Source organism: Aedes aegypti, chromosome 2 (genome assembly GCF_002204515.2).
Source record: "Aedes aegypti strain LVP_AGWG chromosome 2, AaegL5.0 Primary Assembly, whole genome shotgun sequence".
Classification (NCBI taxonomy): Eukaryota; Metazoa; Arthropoda; class Insecta; order Diptera; family Culicidae; genus Aedes; species Aedes aegypti.
Window position 1 is genome coordinate 318,421,668 of NC_035108.1, and position 16,048 is coordinate 318,437,715.

The 16,048-nt window shown below is 35.8% G+C and overlaps 1 protein-coding gene across 3 annotated transcripts in view; it reads right to left on the reverse strand.

Moving 5' to 3' along the window:
• LOC5570471 (nocturnin) overlaps positions 1-16,048 on the reverse strand; it is a 144,320-nt gene that overhangs the window by 65,988 nt on the left and 62,284 nt on the right. The window lies entirely within an intron of this gene.

A 16,048-nucleotide genomic window follows, 5' to 3' on the forward strand; every position in this document is an offset into this window, starting at 1 on the left:
TGGATGGTGTGTGGCTGTCTTGTTTTTGTTCATGGCTCGTTATCTTCCAAGAACGATAAATGCCATGCGTGTTGTATGAATGCAGGCGGATAAATGGGATGAAATAATGGCTCGTGTGTCAATGATCGTTAAATTTTCCAAAGCCTGGAGCATCTAAGTTGCGTCGTACGGCTGATCATAGCCCCTTCTTCAATATTAATTGAAGTTTTTCTTAAGAATAAACTTTATGTTTTTAACAAAAAAAAACTATTTTGAAAACAAATTGTTTTGTACTAGATTGAAAAAAAATGCAATTTTTTATTGAACACCCGTTACACATGCAAAAATGGTCAATTGGCTAAGAAAGCTCTCAGTTAACAACTGTGGAAGTACTTATAAAAACACTTAGCTGAGAAGTAGGTTCTGTCTTCTGTCCCATTTACAGCTTCAATTTTCTCAACCTAGAAAAGAAGTCTACAATTAAGTTTTCCAAAATAAGGGTTTGATCATTGATTTTTTATCAAGAACATTTTTAAAATTTGCGTTACGATTAGTTGCATGGGAGTAGGAGGGTATCGAAAATTGCATTACGTAATATTTGAACAATTGCGAATTTTGATAATATCTTGATCGGCTTTGTTTATAACAATCGAGCAGTGTAGCCAATGCCGAAGTTCTGTGCATTCGGAGCATGTTTGCACTTTGTCGAATATTTTGGATCTGTTTGAAATCTGGATGTTACATTTTCTAAAAACATGATTCCGTAAGTAGAGATCTAGTATTACAAAAGCAACCTTAAAATAAAATTATTTTGAACGATGAGACATGATTGGCATCCCCTCGACGCCAGTGTCGGCCAACTGGACAAAGAGACGGTCTGCAGATTCAGCTTTCTCACATATCCATGACACATTTCTACAGAAGCGTTCAAGCAAGACCCATTATCACCGTTTTCAGTTGTTCAAAAGCGTAGTATCGTTTCTACGATCATCGTTGTGATTTTGCATACTTTTACGAGTTTGTTTTTTTACATATTTTGGCGAGGATGAGCAAGCAGTTTTTTAGAGCTGATTCCTCGGTCAGGGCAGAAACGGGAATTGCGAGAGGGCGGTTGGAACAGCCCGTTTCTGGATAACCGAATCCTGCTACGCAAAATGTTGAACTCTCGTGTCCAATCCGTCAAAGATATTTGTGCTGTTCGCTCGGTTGGTTGGTTCGATGGATAATAACAACAAACAACGAGGAAACGGCAACTGTTTTGTTGTTTGTCGAGAGAATTCCCGGTTCGCGGGTTCAAACCTCAAAGCACCTTGCTGCCGGCGTTCGAACAATGTTATTAGAAGTAAACGATTATTGTGCGGGACAAGATTTATTGATCTCCGGCCAGAGTGAGGCGCGCCCCGCTTTTAGTGCGCCTTTTCAAGTGGTTGTCGACTTGCGATGCGATGAATCAACAACTAAATGGATGCGGTCAACAAACTGGAACTTTTGGTTCGTATGCTTACTAACAATGTGTTTTTCGTAGAGCAAGCCGACTTATTTGGTCTAGATGACGAATTTGTTAATATATCCAGTTGATATTGTCTAGTGTACCACTAGACAAGATTATTTATCTGTATCAAAGAATTACTGGAAATGTTCCAGATGGAATTTTTTACTATTTCCTAACGAAATTTATTGGAGGAGTATCTCTGAATTATTACCAGAAATTGCTACTGCGTCAAAGAAGTGTTCATTCCTGTTAGAATTTCTTCTAGGATTTGTGTTAACTGTTTGTTAAGAATTCCTCCACAAAAGCTGATACTTATTTAAACCTATGTTTTTCGAAATTTGCCAAAAATTGATTCATGCGGTTCCAGATTCAGAAGGAGTTTTTCAGAAAGTTTTCATCATAATAAATTTAGCAGGAAAACAAATCAATAATATGTTCACGAACTTAGTTACGACAATGCTTTTGTCTCCTTTCCAGCAAAGGCCAGTTAGATTGATATCGCAAGGTAGTCGCTCCTTCTTTCCTATGCGAACACCGTTCGATTCAACCCATTTTTAAAGCCAATGAACGATCAAAGATAATGCGAGAATGTAGCAAGTTTCATAACTCTTGTGAAATTGATAATGCTATGACACAAAATACGACCAAATATACCAAAACAAACATCACTGGAATCCCCCATGTCTAAAATTAGGACGATTTTGCAATATTTCTCCCGAATACACAACCGCACATCGAATCGATATCCATAGTCCGGTACAATCTGGGCGAAACAGGTTATTTACATAGACGCACAGTCAACCCGATATATTAGTCCTAATTTGCATAATCTGCCGTTGACAACGGCTTACGGCTTTCAGGTCGGTGTCGCAGAATTACACTACATACATGGAGAGAAGGCTCGCTGGAGAAAAAGAGGCGTGTGCGTTACTGCGTCGCGCACCTTTCCTCCACTAAACCGTTCGCGCAAGTCGATTCACTTATGCTTTCCTGTCAGGTTCCGACTGCCCGGTGCGGTGGCGATATTTATTACGGATTCCACTCAGGTGTCACCGATTTCACGTTATCGTCGTTTACGTGGTTTTGTTTTCGTTTCTCTGTTCCGCATGGGGTGGCCCCTCTTTGACCTTACCACCACCGTCTGCATGTCCTTTTTCCTTCACTGGTCAAGTGGCGTGTGCGAAAAAGGCGCCAACATTTATCATTTTTGTTTGTTTTGAACATATTTTCACCTTTCTTTCAGGCTTCATTCGTATGCAAACATTTCTCGCGAAACATTACTAAAGGACCTATGTACAAATGAGAGGCTTTTTTTGTTTACTTTCTCTTTGATTAATAACTGAGTCACATTAACCCCTTCTGTTGCGTTTTTTGTATGACACGCGAGTCATGGAAACTGTCTTTCGATCTGTAGCGAAAAACTTCCCAAAAGCTTTAGTATTCCACTGTTATAATCGAAAGAGAGCGAGAGAGGAGAGAATCTCTCATTTGTACATAGGTCCTTTAGTAATGTTTCGCGAGATTTACAGATACGGGAAGCTTCGAGGAATTCGAAAATGTAAACAGAAGATTTGCATCCAATGAATAAAAAGTGTCTACCCAAAACACTGAAAAATAGACATACTTAACACTGAAAAAATCAATACACTTTAATTCCCATGAGCGCAGATAGCCGTAGCGGTAAACGCGCGGTCAAACACGCTATGGGTTTGAATCTCACCAGTCAGGGAACTTTTTGGGTGGGACGTTTTCTCGGCTTCCTAGGGCAAATTCAGTGCATTATGGTCCAGAATTTAGTTTTACGTAGAAAGATGCAATTTGGGCTTTAAAATAAAATATTAGACGAAAACAATCTTTTACAAAGTTGTTTGTATTGGTGTTATTCAAATTTAGGGTTTTCAAATTTTTATAGAAATGGTGTACCTAACTTTCTTATTTGTAGAAATTATTATATACATGCTTCAGCAAAGCTGTAGACCATTCAATTTAGCGCATCTTTGCGTGAACAAGTTTTTTTTTTGTATCTTCCAAATTGACCGATTTAGAGCTTTTTTCTTACGGTGACAAATTCTGGTCCAAAGAAAAACTGGTTTTCTTACTCTAGCGTTTTCAATTCCTATATCTGACCAAGTAGTCTATTAAACCATTTTTAGAGCTTTGAAAAATGAGTAATTTGGTGAGCGAAGGAACTTGTTATCCCCTTTCGTTTGGGACTTAGGGATCATTCAAAAATGACGTCCATCACTAGGGTTGAGGGGGGGGAGGGTTTTAGGAAAATGTGACACTGCGTGTACTAGATATTGTAAAAAGCGTGACAGAGAGGGGAGGGGGGTCTAGAAATCTCGAAAAACGATGGACGTCATATTTGGATTTTCCCTTATTGCTGTTTTTCTCGCAAAAATTTGCGTACTTTGACTTTGAATAACTCTGATTGAGGCAATCATAAATAAAAATTTGATTCAAAAGACAAAATGAAATTGTAAATTATTACAAAAATTTACAGATGTGCTATTTTTGTGCCATGAAAACAAAGGATTTGTATCAGAATAACTTCAATAACTTTTGATCTAAAATAGATACAGTATAGACCCGATTTTGTCAGCCCCTCGATGAATTTTAGACTGACAAATTGGGGAACCTGGCAAAATCGGGTCATTTTATTTTGTTCCTGTAGCGTAGCCAGATTTTTTTATCAGGGGCTCCCCCTTTCCTTATCGATTTTTTTCGCTTTTAATAAAAGGCATTGCCATTGCCTCCTCTGGCTACGCCCATGCGTGCATGACATCAAACATCATCATTACCTTTAATGTAAACGTGGTAAAACATGACGATTACAATTTTTTGACCAATTTAAAAAAGGCTGACGAAATCGGGAGCTGATAAAATCCGGTCAGTACTGTATCAACATACTTTATGCATGAAAATTTGCATTTTTTAAGTTCTAAAACTCGTACATAGACTAACACTGCGGAACACGGTTTTCTCTCAAGCACCATAATACCGCTATTTACTTAATTAAGGGTTGTTGAATCTATTGCCGTTTTCAGAAACATCATAGCACGTCTAGGTTTCGAGATATTGGATGTTGAAAATATTAAATTTGACTATTTAAGACAACTTGCATGCAAGTTTCCCAGCTTGTATGGCAATTCATTTGCTTAATTTGCTTCAGAACTCATACTTCATGTGAATAACAATACTTATCAACAAAGTTCATAATATTTTTGAAGCTCAAGAGTTAGTTTTTGATGGTTTAGAAAAGTATTGTATATTGCCATATAAGAGAAATTAAGAGATTTGTGTGGAGACTGTTAGTATGTTGGATAAATCGATTTAATCGAAATTTAACCGTGCAATTTCAACCAAATTATATCTGAAATGAAAGTTAAAGGCCTATTTTGCATGCTTGATGGATTAGATCACGAAAAATTTTGATACACCATACTTAAAATTTCATGTAAACATCAATTAAACCAGTGTTTTATTCAACCATGGCGACCTGTAGCTAAAAATCCTGACGTGCTGGAACATTTCTGAGAACGGCATTAGATTCAGTAACCCCCCAAGCAACCAATAGTTCGGATTGTACTTAAGCAGTGAATTCCAGAGTTCGCTTTTGGTACAAATCTAGTTTCAGTGAAACTTTTTCGCTGATTAAGAGAAACCATGGATATTAAATGAACTTCATTCTCAGAGAAGTAACTTATGAACTCATCAACAACTTGAAAGTTCAGAACAAGTTCGAACTGAACTTCTATTGTACTTGAAGGTAACAATCAAACTTAAACGAACTTCATGTAAACTGTAAAGTTCGGTTAACTACTTAAAAAGGGAGCTGATTAAGCCAAAACATGCCCAAATTAAAATTAGAAAAATAGAGTTGAAAAACTCTTTGCTCGCACACGATTGGGAAAAAATGCTCCAATTTGGTTAAATTTTGAGCTACAAAAAACCTTTTTTGACGAACTTGATTAAAATTCGACGTTCTACAACTTTGACCCCATTATATTCGCAAATAAGCAAGTTGTTTCATTATGTATGCGATATTGAGGACCATCCTTATTTTGGATAACACTGAATAAAAGTTTATGCAATTTCTCATCGTAATAGTCTGTTTTTCATCACGCCAACTAAAATCCGTTGCGACATGGGGTTGAATGTCATTTGGCATAATGGTCATTTGGCATAAAGTCGTTTGGCATAATGGTCGTTTAGCATAATAGTCGTTTGGCATAATGAGTCTGAAACCAAGAGTTTCTTAAGATGATATTTGTTTTTTACGTCTCTATTGAATCTTTCTGATGATAACAAACTTGTTGTGGAGTCAATTTTCTACAAAATGTCACTTTATTCAACAATCATATACTCTTGAATAAACTAGAGCATATTTCGAAAGTTATTGCCAATAGTTTTTGCACTGTATTGAGCACAAATTTACCCTTCCTTCAAACAATAAGATGTAACCATAATTATAGGTATAAAACTGTTGATTTGAAATTAAAATCAGTTTTACCTTCTTCTAAAGTTAGGCTGTTCTTTGGAGCTATATTTGTTAGATAGTTTTTTGTTTCCAACTGACAAAATGGTGGCAATCGATAACATTGATCTACCCAAGTTATCAGCGAAATCGATTACTGCATTTACTTCGATGAGTTGTGCTATTTTTCCCCCAATGTTGGTTCCACGAATATCGATACCCCGAACACCAGTTCACCGAATGCCAGTTCCCCGAATATCCCACTTCCCCGAATAACACACTTCCCCTGAAAGTTTGTGGTATTCATAATTGTCGGCTTTCAGGGTGGTGAACGAACTGGAAATCTGAAATGTACCCTTCTTTTTTTAATTGGCGGTTCTTTCGAGTTTTACCGTCCTCAGCATTTTTCCCAACATGTGTAAAGCCGAGAATGACAGAATACCTCCTACTTTGGTTGCTTATCGTTTTTTCTCGTTCACCATCCAGCCACTGAAGACTATTATAGCACCTATTTAATCTGCACCACTTTTCTGGAAAACGGATCATTCAGAGAAACGACATTCTGGGAAAGTGGCACAATCACTTCGATGATTCTGAACCCAATTTTTGACGTCTTTCCGTTTTATTATGCCGTAATAATTTTTGGCATCCAATCTTCTATTGGTTCAACCATAGATTTTGCCTTCTTTTAATAATAGGCTGTTCTCTATATTTACACTGTTTTAAATTTTATTATTTAGGGTCGGTGTTCCCTTAGTGGACAGTCCCCTATATTCGCACTAGTAGCTTTTTACGGCCATTTTGCTATAAACCTTTTCAAAACATATTTTGACATGAAGGTCAGGAGCTATTTATCTAAGTACCATTGATACACAGCTTGGTTTTGTTCAAAAAATGATCGAAATAATTAGTTTTGCTTAAAATTTGAGCTCCCTTGCGCCTATAGTAAACCTATTGTACCTATAGTAGCACTACTGAGAGAAACTATTTTTTATTTCACAAAATAATTGATGAATTAAGAACTTTTTTTACATCAAACGAGAGCTTTTGATCCACACTTTGTAGGAAAAATATAAAAGTTTTGAAAAAATACGGTTTTGATAAGTATTTTGCCAACGCCGTGATGCTAGTGCTACTATAGGAACAGAAATAAGAAATAGTGCTACTATAGGCACATGTATTCCTATAGTGGCACACGCGATAATAAATGCAAACATTTGAGTTTTCGTGGTTTTCATATTTTCCAACAAAACCAAAATAAAAAGCTTTCAGATGATGAAAAATAATGACGATAGCGTTATTTTTCGATTTTATACGATTTTTTGTTCTTAGCTATGCGGCTATCGGTACATCGACCCTAGTTAAGCTAAATGTTAACCATTTTTATATATTGCTGTTTTATCAACTCTTACAAGACGTGCTGTTTGAATAATAATTACTTTAGAACCTGCCAATATTCAACTTTTTTTTTTTTGAGAACACATGATATGCTGGAAAATTATTATTCCAATCACAAATTTACCCTTCTTTCGATAATAGACAGTGCTTTTGATGTACGCTTCCAAAATTAAAATTTATATTGAATCGTTCAAAAGTTTTGCCACACATATTTTCTTTCAAAATTGTGTTGTTCATTTGAGTTATGCTGTGAGAAGGTTTTTTTTTGTATTAGAGCCTTAAACAGTTAATACGAAAAATAATCTGCTTTCGTATATAGGCTATATTTGCAAAATACTGCAATAATAGATCTTTGGATAAGAGCTTTTAATATTTTGCAAAAACAATTTCTCTCCTTTTATCAAGTAAATTTCATCAAGTGTTACGTGTTACGTGCAGCGAAATATTCTATGAGCGTTCCGTCTATATTACCTGTGAACTTTTTTTGCCAATGTACTATTTTCAAACAAGCTCAAAAATACTCTATGCTCTGGGATGTGGAGAAAATTATTATTCCGAAAAGATCTTCCATCAGACTCGACATGGGTTTTATTAGTTATGCTTTTTATGTCACTACAATTTTTGACATTCATAGCTTGGAGAACCTACGAAAATCTTTTGCCTCGACCATTATGCCAAACGGCTTTATGCCAAACGACCTTGTGCCAAACGGGGTACAATCGGGACATGGCATTCATTTTGTATTTATTTTCTAACGATTTTTCTACACTTCGTTTTTAATTCTTTATTTTCATCATTCCAAACATTACATTCAAAATGAAAACACTAACATCCTAATTTAGTAAAACTAAGATAAGCATTTATTAACATTTAGTTAACAACATATCATTTGCCGTAGCAGTTCAGATTTTTTACAAGTTTCACCTGTTTATAAGAGAAAAAACGCTTTCGATTTACTTAACCAAACTTAACCTAGATATTTGACGTTTTTATCGTGGCAATAGAAGAATGCAGTGATTTTTGCCTTAAATTATTTTATTCGACATTTGTTCGAATATTTCAACAATATTATCCATTAGTACCATACCAGGGAGGGAGCTTCAGAATCATTTTCAAAATTTTATTTTGAATCCTCTGCAGAACTTTCTTCTTAGTATTACGAGCAGCATACAACATGGCTGGCCTGAAAATTTGTTTGATGATCAAAAGCTTGTTTTTATGACAAAGATTTGATTTTCTATTAATTAGTGGATAAAGATATTTAACATGTTTGTTATATTTGACTGGAATGCCCTCAATGTGATTTTTGAAGGTAATTTTTTTTCTAGCATGAGCCCTGCATACTTAACTTCAACTTACCAGTTTATTGGATCCTCTCATCGTCTTTTTCTACAATATTTTTTAGAAATGGTGTTCGATTCTATGATGCTATATCCAGACTAAGAATAGCCCATTCAATGTAAGAGAAGAACGATATTGTTCTAAACCTAAAGTAACAAAAACCAGCACCTCTCACTCATGTTGATGGGCCAATTAAACCCGATCTCCGTCACGGTTCCGTACCCTCCGTTGCCCATAATCAAACTCGTAAAAACCCACCAACTTCTGATGACGGTGTAAATGAACTCGACAACAAGCCGATTTCAAACGACTTGACAAGCAGTTTGCTTATTGCCAATATATTGTACCCTTCGTTTGGTACCTATGAATCAGCCAGAGCGCCCAGGGTTGTGCAGTTTCCCCAATTCACATGCGAATTTTCGGCAAAACCTGTCATCACGCAAAGCTTGCCAAAGGCCGGAGCTTTTCATGCATTGCTGACTAATAGCTCCTTCGCCTTTGATTGCTCCCGTGCTGATGATATTGAGGTGCGTTTTTGATCGTCGCTACTCATAAAACTACTACGCCGGAATCAATGACCTAAACCCAAATAACTTCTCCCGTTTTGGTTCAATTCTCACGGAATCGCTGCGCAGGAAAATTAGACTTCGATTTGGAGCACAGTTCTTTGCGTCTGCGTGAGGCGAAGGCAGACGCTCGAAATAAGTGTTGTTTGGTTGATCGAACGAGTTGCGTCGAGGGAGATTTGTCCTAACGTTGCAGAGTAGAAAAACAGACGTAAGACTTAGAATCATCTTTAATCTATCAATTCTAAATGCTTCTATCATTATGTATCAGGTTGTCTTGTGGTTTAACGATAAACTACGGTGCCCTCTGATAAAAAGCAATTTGCCAAATAGCAGTTATGACCAAAATCTTAAATAAATCGTAGGGCCCGTTTTCAAGTTTGTGTACGTTTTGCATAATGGACGTTTGGCATAAAGAGAATTATGTGTCTGCTTTAGAATGCTACTTGGTTGAATATGAAACTGCTTTATGACTAATGTCTATTACGCAAAATAGCGATACGTTTATGCGATACGTCTTTATGCGAAATAGGTCACCGCACAGTTAACACGATTTTCCAAACGCTGAATGGTATTCCTAAAGGAATTCAAGAAAAAATAATCGAAGAAATCTGCTGAGAAACTGAATGTTTTATTGAAGCAAAGTATGTAGAGGAATTCTAGAAACAAGAAAAAAAACTAGATAAATCTATGAAGTATTTTACAGACAAATTTTTGCAACAATAGGGTAACGACTGTTTATTTCGTTCTTAAACGCTAACAGTTGACGCCAGCAGCAAAAGGTACAGACAACATCCTTTCGAACATTTAGTTTCTCACAATGGCCACCAAGCGGCGTCACTGGTGTTTGTATTCCATTCACTGATCGCGCTACGCTGGATTCTCAAATTTCTTAAGCACAAATGCATGGAAGAATGGTAGTCGAGAACTGTCAAATCGTATGGACAATAATAGGGCTGTTGTTAATCTCAACTGGCCGTTTCTTTGGTGAGTTGAGATGCGATGTCGCGCTACACGATAAGTTGTTTATCTGCAACAATCAGAGAGCTCACCAATTCATCCCGAGGTGGATCGTGCTGAGTTTTTGAGTTGTGAAGGAGAGTGAAAGAAAGAAGGCCAAAAAAGTCGTTTTTGACGGCTCCGCAGAAAGCGCGCGCACGGAAAGAGACTGTCACTCGATTTAAAATGACTGGTTATTATTATTAAGAGTAGACATCCAAACTAGTTTATTTGAAATGGTTTGAAATTCTAGTTACTACATACATAAACAGAACGGGGAGGAGGTGTTTGCTGAATGAACAAAACAAAAAATCTTATCTTAAAGCCGTGCTCGTTGTTGGTTCATGCGGAAAGATTAACATGTTCGGCTTAACAAATATTATTTTAAATATCGTGTAACTAGACATGCAGTTCAACAAGTATTCGATTGCAGAAGGCTGCTTATTTTCAATTCTTAGTTACTGCAAAAAATATCGAATTATGTTTCATAGAAAACCAAATTCCTTCTGAAATCAATCATCCAAACTAAATACATATTTTTTTTATAATTAATATTACTTATATTTATTGTAAATTTTTGATACAATATATTTCAAGTATTTATCATCAAATAACAAATATATGTATATTCTTAATGAGAATGTGATTCTACTCTTTGAAGGATGTGCTAAAATTCACCTGAAAAATGATTTATAGATTTTTCTCTAAACCTCAGTATTTTTGAAGATATCACTCTGAGATTCTTCCAAACAATTTTATAAAACCCTTCCGGTATTACTTCCGAGATTCTTCTAGACATCCCTCTGTGATTATTCTGGGCATGTTATTGGGATTCTTGCAGGAATTTCTTTGTCATTTTAGCGTGTATCTCCTTGGAATTTCTTTTATAATCTTGGAAATTGAATTCTTAGAGTTTTTTCAGCAATATTACAGAAGTTTCTACCGAAAATCTTGTTGCAACTCTATTAGGTATTTTTAGAGGGTTCTTCCAAAGATTTCCTAGGGATTCAATAGAAATTCTCCTAGAATTCCTCCGAACTCTAAGATTCTCCCTAAAATGTATCTAAGATTTTACCAGTAAAACTCATAGGATTCATACGAAAATGTATCTGAGCTCTAACGAAAATCATCTGAGATAGCGGGATTTGGGGCAAGTGTGCCACCTTAAGCAAATTGTTCTCTAACTTTGTCTAAAGCTTAAAAAACCCGCCAATTCAGCCTCACGATGTTAGTTTCACATCTTTTCATAAGCACTGTGCCATTTAACAAGAAAATAATTTCAAAAAGTATTAGTTTTGGAGCTCCTCAAATATCATCCAAAATACCCTGATTTTCAACACTATGGGGCAAGTGTGCCACCCTTATGGGGCAAGACGGCCATCGAATGAACATTCATGTAATTCAACTTGTAATGAAATTTTCATTATTTCTTGTTAATATTGCTAACAAAGCAGAGCCTAATTGACAATTTTAAAAATATTTTTAGGTTTACCGTCATGAGGGGATGCTTTATAACAAGGTTCATCACATGTGGAACTCTCTACTAGTCAATTCGAATAACTAAAATCGTTTTTTTTGTCTCCATTCAATGCGATATATGAATTACTCTTTCATTATGGAGGATCTGTATAATATTACACTAGATCAGCACTAAATAAAGGTAAAATATTGATGAAAATAAGTAAAATAGTTCTTAAAACGCCTAAAACCATGTTATTATCGAATATTTGGAGAAAAAAATCATTGTGGGAGCAAAAATGTTCGCTATTCCTTTTCTACGCTTCAAAAACCTCTACTGGTGCCTCATTTTGGTTCATTATCATGATTTTGTTGATGATGTTTACATTTTTATGAATTTCACCCCAACCATTTTTGTTTACCAAATAGGTGGCACACTTGCCCCAAAAAGTATATATTTCAACCAAAATGGATTTTGTATGTAAATCTAAATATTTTTTTCGTTCAAATGCCACAATTACTTACACATTTGTATAGCTTCACAATGTACAGTACGTTTGAAAAATTCGTTATTAATTTACCTCTCACCATGCTATTTAGAAACAACGAAATCTTATAAAAAATCACTGAAATTTTATGGTTTTCACAAAAGTCGATGAAAATATGTGAAAAATAGAGCAATTTGCGTCATATTTTGACCATTGTATTATGGACTATAAGGAAACATATTGTTAAGCTCAACTAAAAAATATAGTTTGTAGTTTTTACAAAAATCAGGGGTGGCACACTTGCCCCTCTGGCACACTTGCCCCAAATTCCGCTACTTACGAAAATTCTTTTGGAATATTTTAGAAAATCCTTTTGCTGAAAAACCTCTGTAATTTTCTGCCTCAATATTCTTATAATATAATTCTTCTGGAACTCTTCCTAAAATCCTGTTGAAATTCTTCCAGATATCTATCTTACGAATTTTTTTCAGAAATCAGTCTGAGGATCCTCGGAACACTTCCTACCAGATTTTTTTTTTGAAGATTCTTTCAAAAGTTCTTCCAAAATTATTAAAATTATTGATCTCTTTATTATCTAGACTTTCAGCCTGTGGCTGGTTCGTCTCCAGACTCTTCCAAAATTATTTCTAGGATGCTTCTGGTCATTCCTCCTGGGTTTTTGAAGAAATGTTCGTGTAATTATTATTTCGAGTATCTCCCTAAGATTCTTCCGGAAATCCTACTGGAAGGCTTCATAATATCTTTGAAAGATACTTCCGGATTTTTTTTCTGGAATTATACCTGCTCTTCCGTAAAACCTTTTGAGATTCATCCGGAAATACCAAATCATCCAGATATCATTCACGGATGCTACCGGAAGTTTTAATGGGATTCTACCTTGAATCGTTCTGGTATTCTTGTGGTAATAACATTGATATTCTTCAGACAATAATTCTAGGAATCTTCCGAATATCTTTCATGAATTCTTCTAAAAATTCTTCTGGGAATTTTTTTGGGATTGTAGAAAGATTTCCGGAAGAATTCTGGGATAATTTGCAGAAGAATCACAGAGAGATTTCTGAATTAATTTTGAGGGGATTTCTGGAAAAATTACTTATGGATTTCCGTAAAAATCTGAAAGAGTCCCATGAGGATTTAAGTAAGATTTACGAATAGGTTTTTGGATGTATTTCATAGTGATATTTAAATGAATCCCAGATGTTATTTCGGAGGAATCCCTGCAAGATTTTCAGGAAATTCCTAGCGTTTTTGGAAGATTTGACTAAGATGTCCAGATGAATTACTGAAAATTTTCCGGAATAAATCCAGAGATATGTTCGAACTCCAGAAAGATTTACGGAAGAACAAACGGATTTTCCGGAACTATTTCAGGGTAACTTTTATAAGAGTACTAGAAAGATTTCCGTAAGAATCGCAGTGGTAATTTTTAAGAGTCCCGGAGGGCTGTCCGGATGTGTTTTTTTTTTTAATTAACTGATATATCACAAAAAAATCAAGAACATTTCCCGAAGAATCACAAACAGATTGTATCAGAATATCAGAATTCCAAGAGGATATTTGAAAATTTCCATAAAAGATTTCTGGAAAATCTAAAGCAGGATTCTGTTAGAATTGAAGAAGTATTTCTAAAACAGAGTCAGGAGGGTTTCCGAATAATTTCTGAGGAGTTTTCGGAAGAATTCCTGAGAATTTTTTTGAAAAATGTCGGATGGATTTCCATAAAACAGACTGTTAAATAAATCTGCCTGAGATATCTGGAAGAAATTACGGACAGGATTTCCGAAAGTATGCTGATCAAAATACAAAAAAAAATTTCCCAAAAATTACTCAATTTGGTTTTATTGGGTTACTAGATACCCATAGTTGGAATTATAAAAACAAATTGAGTAGCAGCCAGGCTTTACCAGTTGGTTGGTAAAATATTGAAGACATTTAAACACGATTTGACCCAGTGACCCACAAGGATAATTCCTCGAAAAACTAGACATCCTAATGATTCCATTGAACTTTAAACAAGATAATCCACCAACAAATGCCAAACGCCGTGCTTCGTGAAGCCCAAGCAGGACAGTTCGGTTTTGCGTCGTCCGATAGATTTTGCTGACGGTTTCGCGCGTGTTTTCGTCGCCGGAGTTTTTTTTCCCCTGTTTTGGAGCGTCTTGCTGGGTACATATTTGGGAAGGCCCAAGCAAGACGGTTTATTTTCGGGACGCCAAGAAGTTTCGCTGTCAGTGTCAGTTTTGTGTTCAGTCGAGAACTGGTGAGTTCGTTTCATGCTTATGATAACACATATTTTCTTGAAAGCGTAACTTTTATGTAATATTAAAACAAACTTTGAATGGTTTGTCACTATAGGTGTCGGCATTATGTTTTTTTCTTATACAATTTGAATATACATATATTTTTCTCTTTTTGACATTATTAAAAATTATCTTTTGAATTGTTCGACATTGTGAATGTTGACGTATTTTCTAAAACTTCTACCATATCGAGACAAAATGCACAGTAATACTCATATGTAATTTTCAAACAGACTATGTATGGTTCGTCGCTACAAGTGTCGGCATTATTCCTGTTTCATATAAGTTAAAATATATACATGTAATTTTCAGTTTTCGTCATTAATAAAAACGTCTTTTGAATTGTTCGACATTATAGATGTTGACGTATTTTTTCCAGAAACTTCTCGAGACAAAAATACAAAACTAGCTTTAAATACAAGTCGTATATTTCCCCCTTGTCCATGGATCGCATCACCGACCAGAGGTGACTCCCAGATCTTTTCCTCACTCACTAATGAACACCCTTCCCGTGGTGATTGTGGAGATGCAGAGGTATTCTCGGTCTCTAGAAGCAACAATCATTACACCCTAACATTCCTTCCCCATCCCAACTGACTGTAAGGACTTGGCCGGCGCCGTTATTGATCAATAATATTAGATCTGCTAAAATTGCACTTCGAGAGTAAGCGGAAACTCCCATCCCTTATTAATTTGGATCGTAGTGCAATTCTTACCAGTTCCGATGAATCACGGAGTAGCAACCATTGGCATGTACAGCCAGTCTATGCAATGCTATGCTATGCTAACAAATGCCAAACGCCTTGCTAAGCAAAGAGAGCTTCCACTTAAAAACTGAGTGTTGAAGTGGGAATATAGAACCTAGAGGAAAAGAAGAATTCGACTAAAGCATATTAATTTTTGGAGAATTTACCATCAATCATCAAAACAAAGCTTTTCCTCCTATATTTCGATATTAATATTATGGATATAAAAATTCATCCTAAAATACCTTGTAAAACATTCGCATGATTTAATTCAATATTCGACAGAACAAAAACAAAAAGTGTCGTTAAATAACACAATGGGTTTCGTGCAATTACGCTAAGAAACAACACCTTCCATTCGAATGTTTTTTGCAATACCCATCAGCTGGTGACGTGATAATGGACCTGCTAATGAACAGTTTCCATAATCTCTAAAAGTCTTCGCCTCTTGTTGTTGTTGTGATATTTAAAGCTACAACTCGATGTTTTTTCTAACCCAAAAAGAGTAAATAACAATTCACCTAGATTTGGATGTGTCTACCGGCAATGGTGAGCATCAGTACTCTCAAGCTCCACAACTAAGTCACTAATCTTCAGCACCATTGGATGATCGTAACTTAATTATTCACACAATCTCCATCGTACCAGCGAGTTATAGATTTGCTTTACATAATCAACTCTTAAGCTCATCTACGCCACCCTCACCCAGTCTTGTCGACGGCAACCAACAACTTATTATAAAACTACCCCACCTGTCCTGTCCCTCTTGACAAGAAGAGATGT